Consider the following 16,936-nt stretch of genomic DNA (forward strand, 5'->3'; position numbering starts at 1 on the left):
CGGTGGTTCTACTCCTACCTCCTGGGCCGTTTGCAGTCGGTGTTGACAGGAGGGCAGAGGTCCACCCTGAGGCCTCTCGTTTGTGGAGTTCCTCAGGGGTTGGTCCTCTCTCCCCTCCTGTTCAACATCTATATGAAGCCACCGGGTGAGATCATTCATGGTTTTGGGGTGGGGTATCATCAGTATGCTGATGATACCCAACTTTTTCTTTCCACCCCAAACCAACTCAGTGATGCCCTTGACGTGATGTCCCATTGCCTGGAGGCGGTTCGGGTCTGGATGGGGAGAAACAGGCTCCGACTCAATACTGCCAAGACTGAGTGGCTGTGCATACCGGCATCTCGGGAGAACCAGTTTTGTCCATCGTTAACTATGGGGGGTGAGGTGTTACCCCCCGTTGATAGGGCTCGCAACTTGGGCATCCTCCTGGATTCATGGCTCAGTTTAGAAGACCACATAGGAGCCATGACCAGGGGGGCTTTTGCCCAGTTGCGACCCTATCTGGACCAAGATGCCCTACGCACAGTCACTCATGCGCTCGTGACCTCCTGTTTAGACTACTGCAATGCTCTCTACATGGGGCTGCCCTTGAGGACCACTTGAAGGCTTCAACTGGTGCAGAATGGGGGTTTCCTGATACTCCCATGTAACACCTCTACTCCACGAGCTGCATTGGCTTCCGGTTGCCCTTCGGGTGAGATTCAAGGTGCTGGTGATGACCTATAAAGCCCTTAATGGCTTGGGTCCGGGTTATCTGAGGGAACACCTGCTGCCGGCATCAAGCTCCCTTCGTCCCGTGTGCTCCCACAGGGAGGGCCTTCTCAGGATACCGCCGGTTAAGGAATGCCGGCGGGTTATTCCCAGGGGAAGAGTGTTCTCTGTGGGCATGCCTGCCCTTTGGAATGATTTACCTGCGGAACTCCGGATCGCCCCCAATCTGCGTTCATTTCGCCGGGACCTGAAAACCTGGCTTTTTGATCTATCTGGCCTGGACTGAAGGGGTTTTAGCTTTTTAAACATTGTTTTAATTGTTGGGCTTAATTAATTTAATTTATTTTAATTTATATTATCTTTTGTATGGTATTTTATGCTGCCCTGTAAACCGCCCTGAGTCCTTCGGGAATAGGGCGGTATAGAAATTTAAATAAATAAATAAATAAATAAATAAATAAATAAATAAATAAATAAATAAATGGTTGAATGATTCCAGAAAAAAAGACACATGTGCGCAATGAAGGACAGACTACCTTGGGTGGGGGAAAAGTTATATATACCAATCACCCAGAGGGTAACATTAATGAAGCTTTGACATGACACCAAATCAGCAGGGCATTTTTGATTTGTAAAAACATTACACTTAATTAAAAGGCAATTTTGGTGGCCATCCATGAGAAAAGACATAGAAGAGGCCAGCTGCCTGACTTGTGCAACTGCAAAGAGATTGCAAGGGAAATCACCTGGACTGTTACAAACAGCGAATCCCTCAAGGAAAATAGCCATGGATTTTATAGTAGAATTACCAGAAAGCAATGGGAATACTGTAATCTTGCCGATCACAGACTTGTTTTCCAAACAGGTGCACATCATCCCTTGCCAAAAGATTCCCACCGCAAAAGCCTTAGCGAAACTTTATGGGGCACCACAACACATCATATCTGATAGGGGAGTGCAATTTACGTCAGCATTTTGCAAGGAATTTTTAATCCCTTTTAGGGACCACTGGGGACTGACATGTAGTCATCATCCTCAGGGGAATGCTCAATCTGAAAAATCTAACTCAGTACTTGAGCAATATTTAAGATGCTTTATTAATTTCCAGCAAACAAATTGGACAGACCTTCTCCCTTTCAAAGAAGTTGAAAGGTAGGTCTTTAGGCGCGACCTAAAGACCTACCTGTTTGAACAAGCCAGCCTGGCCTGATGGGTGATGGGTTTGGGTTTTATTGCTTTTTATGTATTTTAACTTATTGTTATAGTTCTTGGGCATCTTGTTTAATCTCTTTTAATTTTTGTATTCTTGTCTTTTAACATGTATTGCCCTGTTCACTGCCCTGAGTCCTTTGGGAGAAGGGCGGTATACAAATATAATAATAATAATAATAATAATAATAATAATAATAATAATAATAATAATAATAATAATAATAATAATAATAATAATAATAATAATAATAATAATTGTTATTATTATTATTATTATTATTATTATTATTATTATTATTATTATTATTTCTCTTAAAAAAAGGCTCAGGCTTAATGCATGTTAAAATTCCTTTTTTAATAGTAATTTTATTGAAAATTACAATTTACAAGATAAAAACTAAGAATTAAAGTAAAAATACAAAATACAGAAAAGAGAAAAAAGAAAAAAAGAAAAAAGTAAGAACAGCAATAGCACTTAGATTTACATACCACTCCATAGAGTTTACAGCAGTCTCTGAGCAGTTCACAAAGTTGGTTGACTTCCAACACCCAAAAACAAAGTTTCATTTTTTCTACTTCAAGCACAAAATCCAGAACCAGTCTCCAATTAGAAGAAACAGGGTGAACTAGAAGCAATAGTACACAAGGGTGTACTATTGACATGTTTTTGCACTGACAATATAAGAGACAGCCTGTTGTTACTTTAATTGCTTCATTTGCAGGGGAGGAAATCTACCTGGATGTTGTGAGAAGATTAGAAAAGCTAATGGGAAGTGAAACCTCATATGTAAAACTAATTGGATAATGTGATTTATGATGCATAGATAAGGGCGGGGATTGTGTGTGTGTTATGATGGGTTTGGGGGGAGGAGATTTCAGATTCTGGCAACCCTCCATGAGTGCCGATGTTTCGTTTCATTATTAAGACTATTTAGATAAACAATACTTGCATTTTGTTTGAAACTGTCTTTTATCGGAACCATGACATCATGCGAGAATCTACATTCTTTCAAACAACCTGCCGTTATATATGGCCTTGAGAGAAGTTGGCAAAGATTCAGAGGAGATTCTTTATCATGGAAACAGAGCTTTTGGCTAGAAACTTGGTGGCTGCTGACAATTCAGAGCAGGAATTAACAGAAAGAATGCTGTGGGAAGACAAATTTTTGCAGAACTCCCATTTGGGGGCAGGATCTGAGCAGAGGTCAGCTGGTCATCAGGCTGGAACCACTCCAGTGCAGACTGCACACGCCTTGAGATTGGACTGCTGGAGCCCCAAAAAGCAGAATGGTGGGGAGCACCCAGATTGTCTACCATTGAGAATCTGGGTGAGTGGAAAATCCTGTCTGCAGATTAGACTGCCTGCCAAACCCAGGAGTCCCTTGCCAAGCCCTCCAGAACCACATAGACAGAGTACCCCAGCCTGGGGCCTCTGCAGCAATGGGAGGTTGGGAAGCCCCCACAAGTGAAAGGCCAACAACCTCTGAGCTTGCCCCAGCTAATAGAAGCCTTGCAACAGCTGGGGGTGGTGCAGAAGTCTGAAGATCAGGAGCTGGTGGGAGGACAACAGCAAGGGTGGCAGTAGCAGGACCCAAATGTGCAACCCCTGAACATACAGCAGGACCAGTGGGGCCAGCAGCAGTGGGGACCCTGGCAGCCATTAAATCAGCAACCAGAGTGGGGCCAGCAGCAACTGGAGACACAACAACAGCAATGGGGACCCCAGCAACCAATGATGAACCCACCCATCAGAGCAACCTTTGATGGGGACCCAGAGAAACTGATTTTCTTCCTCAACTATGTATGCTCTCCTTTGAATAGCTGGGCCCATCTCTACTCGGACCCTGGTGCTATGGTTGATGTGATAGTGTCCAGCCTAGAGGAAGAAGCATCTGAATGGTTGAACAATTTATATAATGAGCAAACCCCTGACTTGGAGGCCCACTCCTTTTCCTCTTAGGGCTGAGGGAAAGATTTGAGGAAACATCCATTGCCCTCAAAGCGGAAGAGCAAATCCACAAGATAAAACAAGCTGGCCGGCCTGCCCTGGAGTACGTGAGGGAGTTTTGAAAGCTGGCTGGTTGGATAGAGAGATGGCCTGAGCAATCCATAATTCATCTTTTTAGAGAAGGGTTACATGACTACCTTTCTCTGGTATGTATCTACCGAACTGTGCCTGACTAACTGCAAGAATGGTACCAGGCAATGGTGAAATTAGATGTTTAGCTCTCCTGCTATAAGAAACCTCTCCTACCTGAACCTGAGCCAAACTCTGAACAACCTGAATGGCAACCCCCCACGAAGATCTCCAACTACTGTGTGGGCTGAAAGTCCCAAGCCACCTGTAGATCTGGCAATTAAGTGTTTCCAATGCAGATGTAGATATCCCAGACCTACAAAAGACCCTTTTTATTCCTATATTAAAAATTACAAGGTTCTCCCTTCCTGTCTCCAGTGATAATATTTCTGCAAGTGTAAAATCTGCTTTCCTCTACCTACAAAAGACCCTTTTAATTTCTATATTAAAAGTTATACAGTTTTGCATTCTTGAGTTGTAGTGATAAATCTCTTTACACTTGTTCATAGTTGTCCTTGCTTCAAGATGGGGCCTCTGCCTTCCCCCATTTAAGTCTGCATTCCTGTGATAAACCTTTGCCCCTTGCTTCATTTATAACAAAGACTTGTCTTTTATAATTGTCTATGTTTCAAGTTATGTTTCAAGTTATGTTTCAAGTCATGCCTTTCAAGTCATGCCTTTCAAGTTAAGATATGCCTTCTTGACTGATGACAACCCTTGTATTCTCTGTTAGCATTTGTAATATGATAAGCTATGTTTTATTGTTTCCTGTGATGACCTTTGCTCTCTTCATTAGCAGATGTGTACAATGAGTTATGTTTTCCCTTTGACCTTCTATACTTCCATATGTTGCTCCCTCATGTGTGTACCTGCCCCTCCCAAATGAAACAGCCTAATAAAGAGAGGGTTTCCAAAGCTGTTCTGGGGGCACACCATCCACCCCGAGCACTCCATGCTCCCTCACCTTGAGAAAACTTGTGTTGGTGCTTCAGTCTTTCCTAGGATTCTGCTCTAAACTATCGCAGTTCCCAAGTATGACCGTCGGAACTTCCGGCATACTGGGTCGGTAGCAAAGGGCCAGATCCTTCCATATTCAAGGTGTTCACCCTTGCGAGGGTCCCTCTAAATTCTCACCCCTGTTACGGGGCTCTAAGAGTTGAGGCCAGAACCCTGACCGGTCGCTCATCGCAACAACTGGGGGCTCGTCCGTTGGATCGCGGCTTCAACTCCACAGCACGACTCCTGTCCAGGCGTGTGCTGCCTGCATTCCCTGTTCTCACGCACCTCGGAGAAGGCTTCAAATCGTGAGTAAATGGGCTCTCCAATTTTCAAAGTTTCGTCAGGTCATAGGGACGAACTTTTTAATATAATGCAGAAGGCTAATTTTGTTCAAAAACACAATGGCACCATGGTCCATCTTGTAGGAAGGAGACTTTTAACAAAACTTTTACAATATATTAATAAAAATTGTTTGGCTTATCCAGAATCAGGCACTTTGTCTGTTATAACCTGGGAAAAGCTACATAAATATCTTCACAATCATCCCAGGGCGCCTGCTGACATTCTGTCTGCATGGCAAGCAGTGATGGCAGCATTAAAACTCTTGCCATCTCCTTTAGATCTAACATCTTCTATCTCTAAACCTCTTGATCACTCTTCTGATCTTCTGCCTTCATCCGTGCCACCCCCACCCTATGAAAAATCAGAGAAACTTCCTCCTATTGCTGTGCATGTCCCCCCCCTCTGCTCTGCCTCCGGAGAATCTTCCTTCTGCCTTTTATTTTTGCCCTGCTGTGCCTGTCTCTCTTTCTGCTCTCGGCAAAGAGGAAAAAGCCTCTGAGCTTGTTGCTATTTCTAAACCCCCCCTCCCCCCTTCCCTCCTCCTCCTTCTCCAAATCTCTCTCCTCACTCAAGAGGCACCTTTTGTTCACTCTATGCTTATGGCTCATGCCTCTGGGACATTTCTTTTTCTCTTAATGATTCTCTTTTTTATTAAGCCTTTTCAGTTTCTCCGCCTCCCCCTCCTTATGAGGAAGATTTGTCATCTTGTTATCTTGTTAATTTTTTGCCGCCACCAGCAGCCGGAGGTTCACCAATCCACCCTTGCATCATGACTCCATCAACTATGTACAAGGATTTTTAATATGTATAGGTAAGCTAACATGGTTTTGACTCTATCACAATATCTTTTTTGGGAATCTGAATATAAATAAAAAAGAAATAGAGAAAAATTCTTGTTGGATTACCTCAAGGAGTAGATAGGGATCAATTATTTGGCACGGGACAATTCATTACTAATGACCAACAGGCTCAAAGCCCAAGGGAGGCTTTTAATTTGAAGGGGCTTTAGCAGCTTTCCACAAGATATCCTCACGAAAAAGCTAAAATGTCTTTTGCAAAAGTTTATCAAGATCCCAATCAGGCTTATTCAGACTTTGTGGATAGATTGCAGGAAGAAAATATAAGGCAAATAGACAATGAATATGCCCAAAATGAACTCCTGTTAAAATTGGCTTATGTGGGGCTTGAAAGAGCCTCTTGGGGCGAGCTGTTCTCAGTAAAGTCCAGGGGCGCGCCTGTTGAATTCAACTGCCTGGACCTGCCTGAGATCTAGCTAGCTCTTTGGATTATTGTTTTGGCCTAAAACCCCAAATTGATATGTGTGTTTTGTTCTGTTTTAAATAAATGTTGTTTCATATGTGTGTTTTGTTCTGTTTTAAATAAATGTTGTCTTAATAGTATCTGTGTATATATGTCTGTCTGTGTTGTTCTGTGTTATTTCCAAGACTTGGAAGAGGGTCAAAATCCTCTCTGATAACACCAAACAAAAAGGCCTTATTTAATAATGTATGGTTTGTCTAGAGAAAGTATGAAATGGAATTTTTGTAATGTATGGTTTGTCTGAAGAAAGTATGAAATGAAATTTTTGTGTGTGAAATTGTTTATGCAAGCAGTCAGAATGGAAGTGAATGAGTTAATTTGCTGATATGTAAATGTGAGTGTGTGTGAAAGGAACAGTAAACTGCAGATTTTATTGTTGTAAAAGCCATGGATGATGTGTGAGAGTAAATGCATGTAAAGGAGAGCAAACTATTTTTATTTATTTTTTTTGGTGGTGAGATTTTTGAAAAGTTTCTTTTACTCCCCCCCAACCTCGCTCTGTTACTTTAAGAGTGAGAAAGGGAGAGACAGCCAGAAGGAGGGGGGGTGGCTGGTCCTTTTAACCATTTTTTTTCTCTGCTTAGAATTCCAGTCTGAGAAAGGGGGGTGGGTGTGTAACTTGATGCCCACTCTTGCAGTTTCAGCTTGCAATTTTTTTTACTCGAAAGAGGAGAGATTCTTTGTTGGACAAGTTTTTTGAATTTTTTGAGTTTTAGTTAAATATCACCCAAAAGAAATTACTCTGATCTTTTTGTGAAGTTGTTTTTTGTTTTTGTATTTTTTGTTTTTGATGTTTTTGTGTCTGTGTGCAGGACACATTGATAGAAGGTGATATCTGGGAGAATTTCCCTCCCTTAATCAGCACTAGCCTGTGGATTTTATACCTTACAACAGGCTCTGAGATTGTTAATACAGGAAAGGAAGAACACATACACTGACTCCAAATATGATTAATTTAGAGGATTGATTAATAGCTAAGAGAAACAGTTGGCTCATGCAAAAGTTGATAGAAGCTGGAAGCAGAAAAGACAGAAGTTAGGCCAGAATGGCAGAAGGGCAGTGAATGAATGGAAAAGAGAAGGGAGAAACAGAAAAGTGGTTTTTAAGTTGGTTTGCACAGATTTGTGAACTGCATGCATGAATTGTATGCCTTAACGCAAGCCTTAGAATGCTGAAGGAACAAGAATGTACTATAGAAATAGAGAGAGGTGGATGTTGCATGATGGGAGTCGGATGTTCCTTTTGCTGCTATTATTTTAAACACGCCTGGACTATTTACTGCTAACCAATTGAAAATTTTGGAGTGGATTCATTTATCCCACACGCCCAAAGTTTCTATTTTAACCAGAGAAGCACAATTAGCTCAATTGATTTTTAAAATTTGTCACCGAACAAAAGCCTTGATTGGGCTGGAGATAGACACTCTTTTTGTGCCTATGTCTTTGCAAATTTGGGAATCATTTTTTCAAACCTCGAGTGAATTACAATTTTCCTTAGCTGATTGGCATGGCAAGGTTTCTTGCCACCCACCACCAATTATCGTTTGCAATGCAAATTGTTCGCACTAACCAAGCAAACAACACCCCAGCGGTCAGCTCAAAAAGCTGAACTGGCTGCTTCAATTTTGGCTTGTCAACTTTTTTCCTTTCAACCTTTGAATCTTATTGTGGATAGCTTTTATGTTTATCACACAATTCAAGTGATTTATGGATCTTATTTATCCCCCTCCATTCAACCAGATTTGTTAACCTTGCAAAATTTGCTTTTTGAACACCAACATCCTATTTTTGTTGCTCACATTCGTAGTCATCAGCCTTTTCTAGGTTTTTTGCAAGAGGGAAACAATGTTGCAGATCAGGCTGCCTCCGGACCTTCAGCCTGTTCTTTGCAACCCCTCACCCGCTGGGAAAGTCATTCATATTTTCATCAAAATTCCAAAGCTTTGCAGAAGCAGTTTATTTTCATGTTTCAATTGATACCTTTTCAGGATTCATCATGGCTACCCCCCTAAGGGGAGAAGCCACTAAACATGTCATTAATCGTTGTATTCGGACCTTTGCAGTGCTGGGATGTCCAAAAAGAACTCAAACCAGATAATGGCCCTGCTTAAAGCAGTCAAGCCATGGCAGAATTTTGTCATCATTGGCAAATAACACACAAATTCGGAATTCCATATTATAGCCAAGGCCAAGCCTTGGTGGAAAGGGTTAACCAAACCTTGAAACATGCTTTACATCACTATAAAAATCAGAACAGGGGAAAACGAAACCCCAACCTCCCAGCAATGCGAGAAAGTCTTAATCTTTGCCTCTACACTCTAAACTTTTCCAACTTGACTGGCTATCCCTTAACCACAGCTGCAGAGCAGCATTTTTCTTCTTCTTCTTCTTCAGATCTCCCTAAGCCACAAGTTTGGTACCGACAACTTCCAGACCTAACTTCTTGCCAACTTCTCACCTGGGGCAGAGGCTATGCTGCAGTCCAACTGCCAGACAAAGTGCTGTGGATCCCAGGTCGCTATGTTCACCCATATCATGCCTCCACAAACACAACTGCAGAACCCATTAAAGATGACAGCATGGTTTGTGACTTTTTTCAGCTTTAACACCACTGACTGATGCTGCTAAAACACAATTCCATCTGAAAGCTAACCCCAGACGTCAAAGTCTTGCCGCCTCTCACACCTTTGACATTGCTTCCAGTCAAAAATGGCTCTTTTCACACTGTTTTTGCCCATCTCATGGACCCAGAGGGAACAACCTGTTGTTAACGAGTCTACCATCATCATCTATGTGAACTCTGTAGCTCATGCTCCTGTCCAAACTTGAAATGGTTTCAACTTTCAGGAATTACTTGGCTCCTGGTTTCCCAAAGTACCTGGTTTACAAGCTATTGTAGCTTTTATTAGTATGATTGTATTAGGATGTATTATTTTACCTTGTGTCTTGCCTATTTTTATCAGAAGTATTACTAACAGTATTTCTTTGATTGTGCTTGACTCCATGGCAGAATTATACTTGGTATCAAGGAATGTTTAACTTCTCTCCCTGGCTGACCACCCTTTTCTCAGCTATAGCTGGTCCTTTAATTTTATTACTACTTGCATGTGCAATTGGCCCATGTATTATGGGTAAACTTTTAAATTTTCTACAACGAAGGTTGAGCAGCATTAGCGATGACATTCTGTTGATGAAAAACACTGTTGACAGTGAATACAAACATCCTCTTTTAGAATTCACTTCTGACCCAGAGACTGACGCACCCTCACACCAACACTCTTTGAAAGGAACATTGACACAGGCTCAGGAGGTATCGGAGGATTTCTCTTTTTCCAGCGCAAGTATCCTAGAAGAGAAAGTTCTGGATTTTGAGGGGCCTTCTCAGTAATTGGCTTTAAAAAAAAAACAGAAAAAGAGGAATTGTAGATATCCCAGACCTACAAAAGACCCTTTTTATTCCTATATTAAAAATTACAAGGTTCTCCCTTCCTGTCTCCAGTGATAATATTTCTGCAAGTGTAAAATCTGCTTTCCTCTACCTACAAAAGACCCTTTTAATTTCTATATTAAAAGTTATACAGTTTTGCATTCTTGAGTTGTAGTGATAAATCTCTTTACACTTGTTCATAGTTGTCCTTGCTTCAAGATGGGGCCTCTGCCTTCCCCCATTTAAGTCTGCATTCCTGTGATAAACCTTTGCCCCTTGCTTCATTTATAACAAAGACTTGTCTTTTATAATTGTCTATGTTTCAAGTTATGTTTCAAGTTATGTTTCAAGTCATGCCTTTCAAGTCATGCCTTTCAAGTTAAGATATGCCTTCTTGACTGATGACAACCCTTGTATTCTCTGTTAGCATTTGTAATATGATAAGCTATGTTTTATTGTTTCCTGTGATGACCTTTGCTCTCTTCATTAGCAGATGTGTACAATGAGTTATGTTTTCCCTTTGACCTTCTATACTTCCATATGTTGCTCCCTCATGTGTGTACCTGCCCCTCCCAAATGAAACAGCCTAATAAAGAGAGGGTTTCCAAAGCTGTTCTGGGGGCACACCATCCACCCCGAGCACTCCATGCTCCCTCACCTTGAGAAAACTTGTGTTGGTGCTTCAGTCTTTCCTAGGATTCTGCTCTAAACTATCGCAGTTCCCAAGTATGACCGTCGGAACTTCCGGCATACTGGGTCGGTAGCAAAGGGCCAGATCCTTCCATATTCAAGGTGTTCACCCTTGCGAGGGTCCCTCTAAATTCTCACCCCTGTTACGGGGCTCTAAGAGTTGAGGCCAGAACCCTGACCGGTCGCTCATCGCAACATGCAGACAGCAGGGACATTGAGCAGTGAACTGCCCAGTCCCCTTCCCCCAACAGCAGAACAGACCAGGACCAGCAGTGAGAAAGAAACCTGCATAGCGGATAAAGGGAGAGAAATCCAACCGTATGACACAGGAACCTGTTGTCCAGGTCACATCCCCCAAACAGGAGAATGCTGGAACTCAGACTGGATCCACCCCAGTTTCAACAGCGACGACAAAGGGGAGAATGACCTGATGGTGAGTCGATGCATCCTACCTTCTTTATTGCCTGCTAAACTCATAATCCCTATGTCAGGGGCACAGTAGACATGAAAGTGCTAGTCAATACTGGCTGCTCCTGATGCATCATTAGCCTGTCATGTGCCTTGAGACTAGGCATATGGGCTAAGCTGCTCTCCAAACCTGTGAGGTTTGAGGAAGCCGATGGCTCCCTAATGGAAAGGACTTTAGTCACACAATTAACAGAGCCCTTACGCCTGGAAATAGGTGAGATCTGGGAGTTTCTTTGCTTCCTGGTAGCTCCAAAGATGTGTGAGACTGTGATCCTAGGACTAGCCTGGCTAGACAAAAGGAAGCCATTTATCTGGTGGGAAAAAGGAATGAGAACTGTGAGATTACCCATATGGCCTGATCCCCCCATTGATCCAACAGATGTTACAGGGGATTTTAGCCCACCCAATGAATGAGCGCACATGGCTGCCTTATGATCACCTGGTGAGCCACTCATCACCAGCGAGTACCAGAACCTAGCGGAGGCATTTAGTGAGAAAGAATGTGTTACCAGTCTGCGTCTGAGTAAGCGGAGAGCTGGGCCGTCTTCCCCTTCTCTGGTTCCAGCATAAGGAGGGCATCAGCTGTGCCCTTAAGGTATCTAAGCACCCTTTTAACAGCAGTCCAGTGGAATTCCTTTGGGTGTTCCACGTGCCTGGACAATAGATTCACAGCTAAAGTTATGTCAGGTCTGCTCCAATTGCTGATGTATAGCAAGGAGCCAATCACAGATCTGTAAAGCGTGTTATCTGTGAACTCAGGACCGTCCTTATGGGTGTGGTTGTAAAAGTCGCTTTGCATTGGGCTATGCGTAGGATTAGATTCTATCATTTTGCATTTGGCCAGTAATTCCTCTATCTTTTCTTTTTGAGATAGAGCGAACCCCCCCTTAGTGGCCAAAATATGCACACCCAAGTACTTGTCAACCCGCCCCAAAGACTTCAGAGTAAACTTTTCTTCCAGGGCCTTGGCAAATTCATCACACCCTTTCTTGTTAGGCCCTACATATAATAGATTGTCCACATAAACTAACACCCGTTCTGTGGTTCCCTTGGAATTGCGTGTGAAAACACATTCATCTGCATGGGATGCTGAGAAACCACTCGTTCTAAACTCTTTCTAAGACAGTCATACCATAATTTCCCTGACTGCTTGAGTCCATATAACCCTTTGTGGAGCAACCATGTATTTCCTCCTTCTTGCTGGTAGCCAGGAGGAGCCCTCACGTAGATCTGCCGGTCCAAGTTGGCGTGGAGGTAAGCCGTCTGGATGTCGAATTGGAAGACTTCTTCTCCCAGAGCGGCTGCAGTCACGAGGGCGGCCTTGACACTCTCTGCCCGGACGGTTGGAGAGTAAGTCTCCGAGTAGTCCTCCATGTAACGCTGAGCGAAGCCCTGGGCTACCAAACGGGCCTTATATAGGTAGAGGCCATTGGCAAGTGGTTTGGCTTTGTAAACCCACCTTGTCCCAATGACTTTCCTCTCCTTTGGTGGTTGCTGGGGGGTGAAGACTTTGAGTTTCTTTAAGCTTTGCATCTCCTTCTCCATCGCGAGCTGCCATTTCTCCTGCTCTTCAATGGGCAGCTCCTGGATGTCAGAGAAGGATTTTGGGGTGACCACAACGCTGTTGACAGACGCGATGTGGCCAATGTCAATTCTCTTTGGCGGGACCCCCTTGTTGGACCGCTTTGACCTCCTTAACTTCTGCCACTCACCGCCCTTTTCTTCCGTGGGTCTCTGAGGCGTCACTGGGGGTGAAGACGGCGTGTCTTCCTCCGTGGGACTGGACACATCTTTGTCTTGTTCCTCACTTTCGTCGGTGGCAGGGTACGTGGTCATCTCAGGTGATGTCGCGGTCGGTGTGTCCTTGCTGGGTCGGTTGGCATATGGGCTCAGATCATTTGAGTGGATCTGAGTCCAATTGGAGTCCTCTTCGAAAGAGGCAGATTGGGAAGTCACAGGCCTGCCCCCTTCACCCAGGAAATGATAGGCCTTGGAGCCAGGAGCATAGCCCAAGAACCTTAGTCTCTGGGAAACAGATCTCCCCTTCTTCCGCAGCTGTTTGGGGATGTGCACCCATGCATAGGAACCAAACACACGCAAATGTCCCAGGTTTGGTTTCCTACCGTGAACCAGGAAATATGGGGTCTGGTTCACAACACTGCTCCAGGTGCGGTTTAAGGTGTAATTGGCATAGTGAATTGCCTCCCCCCAGTATGATTCTGCGACACCTGCGTCCGCAATCAGACTACGCATCATGGTTTGCAGAATTCCATTTCTTTTCTCAGCTACACCATTTTGCGAAGGGGTGAATGGTGCAGTAAGAAAATGGCGGATGCCCTTATGCCTTACCCAGTCCTGGAACTTCTGAGACAGGAACTCAGCCCCGCGATCGCTCTGCAATTGTGCGATCTTGGTCTTGTACTGGGTCTCTACGAAGTTGTACAGTGACTTTATGGCATCAAAGGCTTCAGATTTTTCTGTGAGGGTATACATGTGGCCGTATCGTGAAAAATCATCAACGGCAGTGAGAAAATACTTTTTCTTTCCTAGGGATGGTGTGAAAGGCCCAACCAGATCAACATGTACTAGTTGGTACGGGTATTGAGTCTTACGTAATGACACCTTTGAGATAGGGGCAGCCTTCCTCTTTGTTTTCTTGCAAATGGTACAGTCCAGAAACACGTCACAGTCCTTGAGCTGGACTCCCTCAGCAAATTCTCCCATCTTTTTAACTACAGGGAAGCTTGCATTACCAAGCCTCCTGTGGAGGAGGTGGGCACACTTATCGTGAAGCGGCTTCCCCATTGACACCCTCTTGGCTCTAGTTGCTTTGAATGGTGCTGTAGGTGCCTGCTGAGATTCAGGCTCCTTGCCCACACTGCCCTTGGAAAGCCTTGGGGCAGGCTGTGGTGGCTTGGGAGAAAAATATGGTAAGCCATTTATGATGGTAATATTTCCAATGACCCTCTGGTTCTGGGTGACATGACCTCCCCCCTTGTGAAATAAAACTTCCACTTTGTCATCGTCACACAACTTGGTAATGCTTAATAGGTTGTTGGCTATGGAGGAGGCATGTAAAACACCTTCAACTTTCCCAAGTCCAGGTACAGAAACAAAGCCCTCCCCAACAACTAAAGCAGTATCACCGTTTGCAACCTTGACAGATGAGTTAATTTTCTTTAACCTTTTAAAACCTTGACTCATATTAGTAATGTGAGAAGAAGCTCCAGAGTCCAGTAACCATAAGTCAGTGGAGCTATCAGCCTTTGTTGTGGGGGTGAGGGAACAAGTATGCAGAGAATTTCCTTTGCCCCTGCCACGCCCCCTTCCTTGCCCCTTGCCCCTTACTTGATTGGGACCACGTTTAGGGGCTTGATGTTGATGGGGGCAGTCTTTCTTGAGGTGCTCCTCAGAGCCACAAATGAAACACTTAAGTAGAGCATTAATTTGCTCTGAGTTGTGGCGCCCCCTTCTGGCTTGCTGAGTGGTGACTCTGGCGTATTCCCCTGCATCTCATCTCCTTCTATCTTCCTCGATGAGTCTCCCTGTGAGGTAGGACAGATTTATGTCTTCCCTCTTGACCACTTCGAGTGAAACAATGAAATTGCTCCAACTCCTGTCTAGGGAAGTAAAAATGATCGAGAGCATGTTCACATCAGATACTGGAAAATCTCTGGATATCAATTCTGCCCTGAGTGCCTTTAATTTTGCAAGATGCTCAGGCATGCTGGCACCAAACTTCAGTTTGGTTGTATAAAGCTCAGTTGTATATCTGGTGATGGAACCAATGGTATCACTGTTGAATAAATTGTATAATAGTTGCCAAACTTGAGCAGCTCTGAGACCTGCTGGAATGCTGGAGAACAAGTTATTATCCAGCGAACTGAGCAGAGCAGAGTAAGCCTGCAAATGTCGCCACTCTTCTTGACGTCCCCATGGGGGAGGGGGTGGTTTCTGAACCATTTGTAGAGTCCCATTCTTTAAGAGATATAGCTGTATATCTTTACTCCAACTGTTATAATTTTCCCCTCCCAGTTGTAGCTTTTTAAAGTCACTTGGAAGATTTGCTGCTGGAAAATAGTCCTTCTCAGATCCACTTTCAAAAATCTCTGAAATGTCCATTGACATAAAAGGGAAAGGGAAAGGGGTTCCTCTAGTGAAAGGGGTCCCTCCAGTGGTCGAGGAGGGAATTTTTTCTTGATTATTTAGTAACTCTAGATGGGCGTGCCCGGAAACCATGTGATCCGGGGGAGGGCGTTGTTCAGGATCTCTCCCTTCTTCCCATGAGGCATTGGGGGGGCGGAGCCCAGATTTGCCAGCTCGCAGTTGCTGCAATGAGTCCTCCCGAGAATTGCAGGCACATGGATTTTCATCATTGCCTGATTTGCCTGGCTGGTCCTGAAGACCTGAAGAGAAGGTGGGAGGCCGTGGGGGTTGATTGTTGGGAGGCTGCAGGCTGGATTCCCCCCGGCAGTTGGGCCCTGGGGAGAGGATTGGAGGCCTTGGAGGGGGGGTGGCTACCCCCAACATCTTTTTGGGCCCCAGAGCAACAGTTAGGAGCTGGATGGCGGCCTGAATGGCTGCAGCATTTGTAGGAGTCTCGGCTGGACAGACCTCATTGTCATCATTGGACTTTAGGCTTTGTGGTGGGGAGAACTCAGGAATTTGCATGCTGCTTTGGCCGGATGCCAGGGATTGCATGCTATTTCTGCTGGTTGCCAGGGACTGCTGGCTTTCCAGGCTTAAAAAAGGTTTGTCTTTGTTAGACCATGGGGGCTTAGTGGGGGCCGCCATCTTGTTTCCTGTGCCAGACCATGTGGGTGGAGCCATCTTGTTTCCACTTGCCCCAGGAAGTTGTAGCTCACAGCTGGGTGGGGGGGTTCACACCAAAAGCCCTGGGGTCCCGGGGTCACTAAGGGTGGCGGTTGCCATATTTGGAGGCCTCGTGGTCGCTAGGGAAAGACTCACCACGTGTTCGGAGGCTTCCTGCGCGTTTTCCTGGGCTGCCTTCCCCCTCCCCTGCATTGCAAAGATTTCTTTAAGCAGCTCTTCACGTTCCTGTGCAGTCAGCTTACTCACGCAGCGTTTGGTTTCAGCCAGGTCCGTCTCTGCAGCATCTGAGCAGTCTTGGGCAGTCTGCAAGCCTTCTATGCTCTCCTCTGTGGCGTTCAGTTGTAAAGAGACATGTGAAGGGGTTCTAGACGCTCTGCTGGATCCTCTGACAGGATGAAGGCCATTTGTGCTTTCATCTGCAGCGGGGGTTGCTTCAGGAACTGAAGTCTTAGATGTAGGCAGGGATGCCGTCTGCGATCGATGACTTCTGGTCACGATAGGAGAAGTCCTGCCATCTGTTATAAATGGATTTTAGCCGGGTCTTCCAGACATCTTGTTGGATAGATCCTGGCTGGCTTGGAAGCATTCCTTTAAACCAGCCTCTGGCTACCAACTTGTGAGGTGATCTCACGATGAATCGTTAAAGGTGCTTCCAAGTAAAGGCATCACACAGAGATGCAATCATATTAGCTTTATTCAATGATAGATCAAAGAGAAAGAAATACTTGGCATGAAAGCATTCATGCCTGCATGTGAGAGAGAAATAAAATAAAAGATAGCATTACATAACGAAAACAGAAGGACTAGGAGTTAGGAGAGGAGAACTGGAACTAGAAGAGGAACTTGAGACTAGAACAA

Source organism: Vipera ursinii (assembly GCF_947247035.1).
Source record: "Vipera ursinii genome assembly, chromosome: 4".
NCBI lineage: Eukaryota > Metazoa > Chordata > Lepidosauria > Squamata > Viperidae > Vipera > Vipera ursinii.